Here is a 4,518-nt window from a genome sequence, read left to right as displayed (position 1 = left end):
AAATTATATATAAAAATATAATAGTTCTATTTGATTAAAATATTATGTTTATTCCCTTCATATAAGGCAACTTGAAAAGTTCTAGGAAAGGATAAGGGAGAGGACAAATATTTCTTAACATAATGACATAGATCAGGTGTCATACTGAAATTCTTCCATGTGTCATTATTTAAGTTACCAAAAAATCAACTATAATAAGGTATTGCTAGCCACATTTCTATAGAAGATATAAATGACACAGGGAAAATTAGGTAAATGATAAGATTTCCAGAGTTAGTATGAAGTAGGTGACCTTGAATTTATGCATCCAGACGACAAGTAATATCAAGATTAGTCATAAGACATACAGATACATGATTAAGTACAAGCATTTTCTCCCCTGAACCTAAATCCTTATCTTTCATCACTATAACTCTCTCAGCACCTGAATTTTTTTGCTGTGTTGTTTTAGAATTATTTTCATTACTTTTTACACAGATTACAGTTAAAACAACACATTTACTCATACAAATATTTAATAAGCTATTCCTCATGAGTGCTGAATATTTCTAGGCCCAGAGATATGAAATAAATAAAATAAAACCCCAACTTCATGGAGTGATAGTTTATATAGACATGTAGAAAAATCATTTTAAAATAGTAGTATAGGTGGTCTAATGGAAGGTTTGTGGTATAGCAGAAGACCTACAGAGGGGGGAGGTTTTAGAGGGAGAAATTACAAGCTTCATAGAGGAATGAACCAATATTCCAGCTCCTTCGTCTCCTTTGTCAAGCATAAGTTTGAGATTAATGTCCATGTATTGACCAATACAGAGAAGGGGTACTGGCAGAGGACATTGCTCCGTATTTAGAAAGACGGCAATTTCTACCAGAAGCCAGTGATTTCAAGGAAGAAAGACAAACAGTTGTTGCAGCAATGTCAAATAAGTTGAGAGAAAATTCATCACAAATTATCTGAGTGCCTGCTATGTTCAGGAAGTGTTAAAGGGAGAGGGAAAGAAGTTTTGCTTCAGAATTTAATAGCAATTGATATCAAATTGCCAAAAGTTGTAACTTTGCTTATATAAAGAAGCACAAGGAACAACTAAAGCTTTTGCTTTACAGTGTAAAAATTACACATAAGGCTGAAAAAAAGAAGAAAAACCTGCTGGGTAAATTTTACAAGTATCTCTGTTTTGTTACTTGGTACTTTTATAGATAAAGAAAGGCTCATTTAAATTTAGAAAATGAGGGAAATATACTATTATAAAAATATTTTTTTATTTGAAAGTAATGAAGATTCTTTTTATGGATAAAGCATATCATTCTACTGTGAATGTTAGGGCTTAGAGAAAGCAAACATTCACATTCAGGCCTAAGAAAACAAGAAACCTGAGGTTGTATAAATACTAATTCACAATAAGGTAAAAACCTAAGTAATGCATTTTTATTTAAATAAATTAAATGCAGGGGAAATTTATTTCCATTTGAAAGTCCAGAGGAAAAATTTTTTTGAATAAGAATTTCTTTGTCCTCCTATCATTCACCATAAAACATTCCTAAAATGTGGATAAGCTATACTGTAGCACTATGTCATGGAAGTTAGCTTTTAAGAAGTACTGATTTCCCCCTAATCTCCTTTATTCCCCTCATTTTAAAAGTCTTTTGACAATCCCAGGTCACTTGTTTTAAAACCTACCCTACAGGTGCCACCTAAGCATAATGATCTCTAGTCACATTCATTTCCAAGTTTACTAACCTTAGCAGACGCAGAGACAACGTGAGGACAGCAGACTGTGTGTGTCAGCCTCGCTCTGGCTTCTGTCAAAGAGTCTGTCCCAGAGGCTCTCCCTCTTCCCTATTGCTCAACTGGATTAGGTAATAAGAACAAGAGTCCTGCTCTCCTCTGTCAAATAGGTAACTCCTAAAGTTCCTGGGGGCAGGACTGACTCCTCTTGCCTGAATTTCACTGAGCTTCAACACTGAAACCCACAAAGAAATGTTCAGATATATAGACAACCTCCCAGAATGAGACAACTGGGCAAATCATGATTGAAAGCTAATTGTACACACCACCGAAAATGGGCTTGTGATGCTTCCTCATTTAGGCTAAGTGAGTATTTTTAAAATTCACTGTGCTTATTTCCTTTATTCTGTCTGATCCAGCATATTTCACAAATCTATTGAAGGGCAGGGGACATAGTCTTGTTGTGTGTTGACTGACCTTTAAAATAGTCACATCACTTTTGTTTTTCCTTGTAATATCACTTTGTATTTAATTTGTGAAATAATAATCTTATCAGAAGCACATATTTTTTTAGTTTTTTTTTAAAGTGTATTTTATTGACTTTTTACAGAGAGGAAGGGAGAGGGATAGCGAGTTAGAAACATCGATGAGAGAGAAACATCGATCAGCTGCCTCCTGCACACTCCCTACTGGGGATGTGCCCACAACCCAGGAACATGCCCTTGACCGGAATCGAACCTGGGACCCTTCAGTCGGCAGGCCAACGCTCTCTCCACGGAGCCAAACCGGTTAGGGCTGAAGCACATGTTTTGAAAAGCCCACATTGTGCCATGTTATGCTAATGGTTAACACTGAGGCCACTTACCACACAGGCCAGACATCATTCTGAGAACTTTACGTGGATTATTTAAATTAATCTTCATGACAGCCATTTGAGGTAAGTATTATTGTTTTTCCTAACATTACAAATGGCAAAAGCAGCAAAATACTGAGAGCCAAAAGAACTGAGAGGGTAAGTAAATTGTTCAGGGTCAGAGCTCAGCTATGGTTCAATAAACTGTGAAGTTTTTGTCTGCAAGCGACAGAATACGCCAGTAAAAGTGTCTTAATATATGGAGTAACATATGTGTACTTGCCAAGTAATAGATATTAAGAAATAATTATTAGCTTCTAAAATGCTAGCTCTTCTCCAAAGCAGTCATTTTAAAATATTGGGCTGACGTACCATCATGATAGCACTATTATTTGCTCAGTTGCATATGTGTGTGTATGTATATGTAACAAACTCAAAATAAAGACCAAAGAAATGCCACAGGCTCTCCTACCACCCAGAAGGGTATTTTCTTTAACAAGAGAAAATGTTACATGTTAAGGCTTCAAAAGCAAATCAAAGTTCAAAAATAAAAGGCAAGCGCAAGTTTTCATCATTCCTGGAAACATAATTGTCTATCCTGACAAAGGGAATGTGAAATACAACATTAACTAATCTAGAACAACTTGGAGAGAACTAGCACAGTTGGACACTGGGGATGGCTGAACATCACTGAAAAGGAAGTGAGTCTCACAGTTACAAACTCAGAAATGCAGATAGGAAATTCTATTTTTCTAAATTGCATTTTTACCTCAAACCTCTATTCTGTCCGATCCAGCATATTTCACAAATTCATTGAAAGAAATGCCCATTTTTGTGTGTTTCTCAGTCATTTCAGATTAAAACTCAATTATATTCTTTTTGAATAGGTGTTATAGTCAGAGAGGATATAAGAATAGTGAGCATACCCTCTCTAAACTCAGACTACGCCTTGCCCTTGTCCTGGCCATGCTCACTTCACAGGTGAGGGCTCTCTTTTTCTCAGCTTACTTTTACAACCTCCTGGGCCTTAAAATTTGTGAAATAATTTTAGGGTCCGAGGGGCTCCACGGATCTGCTTCTAAAAGCTGTCAATGCACCACACAGAGGCCATGATACTCCACTGCCCTGCTGCCATGATTGATGGCATGTTTTCTGAGGCTTATTCTCTCTGAGTGACACCTCTGCTCTGAGATCCTCAGACTTGCCTCTGAATGAATGAATCTACTGCAGGGCAGATGACAGTTCTCTCTGGGATTCATTTGCATTTAAGCTCCTGTGTTCCCATTCCTATCCAACCTTAATTTATTTTGGGGTTGTGTTGAGAAGAACTGTTTTGTATTCATCATAAGTGCTTTCCAAATCTTTATTAACCTGAATAATAACATAATGTCAGGTTTTTTTTTCTGTTTTTTTTCTTCTTCTCGCTAATGAAGTCCTTCCTCTAGTTGAAGCTTCACTTCTTGTAGTCCAAAGAATGGAAAGGGTGGAAGGGACAAAGCCACATGGATTGATACCTTATACCATTATTTTATCATATTACAAAAACTATAAATTATGGGAAACAAACACATGACAGAAGTTTAGCTCAGAGATCCATGGGGACTGAAATCTTAAGAATATGTTCACAGAAATCTTAGATACTTAATCTTCCCTAGGTTAGTTGAATATAAGTGAGTAAAAGAAAGTAGGATTCATAGCAAATAAAATTAGGTAATCACATAAAGCATTCATCATGGTAATTGGTATGGTTGAAAAAAAAAGGCATGTGAACAACCTAAGCCTGGTTTGACATGAAGGTTCAGATCTGTAAGTATAGGGAAGTATCTAAACCTGGTTACAGGAGTCTGAAATGACTGTGCATAATCTGGCCAAACACATTGAAGAAGGAAATGATGAGATAATTTGAAGGTTTAAAATCATGACCAAGACCTCTGGTTAA

General features: G+C 36.2%; 1 protein-coding gene across 3 annotated transcripts in view; it reads right to left on the bottom strand.

Annotated features, from left to right (window-relative positions):
- CD36 (CD36 molecule (thrombospondin receptor)) overlaps positions 1-1,828 on the bottom strand; it is a 60,173-nt gene extending 58,345 nt beyond the window's left edge. For 2 of the 3 annotated variants that reach the window (XM_005862925.2, XM_005862924.2), the window contains exon 1: positions 1,739-1,828. The gene's annotated coding sequence lies outside the window, so the exon portion shown is untranslated. The remainder of the gene's footprint in view (positions 1-1,738) is intronic. The other variant, XM_005862922.2, reaches the window with a different exon arrangement.
- Positions 1,829-4,518: the final 2,690 nt, after the last annotated feature.

The sequence above is a fragment of the Myotis brandtii genome, unplaced genomic scaffold, assembly GCF_000412655.1.
Source record: "Myotis brandtii unplaced genomic scaffold, ASM41265v1 scaffold17, whole genome shotgun sequence".
Taxonomy (NCBI): Eukaryota; Metazoa; Chordata; class Mammalia; order Chiroptera; family Vespertilionidae; genus Myotis; species Myotis brandtii.
The sequence above is the reverse complement of the archived record's forward strand: the minus strand, read 5'-3'. Positions and strand labels throughout refer to the sequence as shown.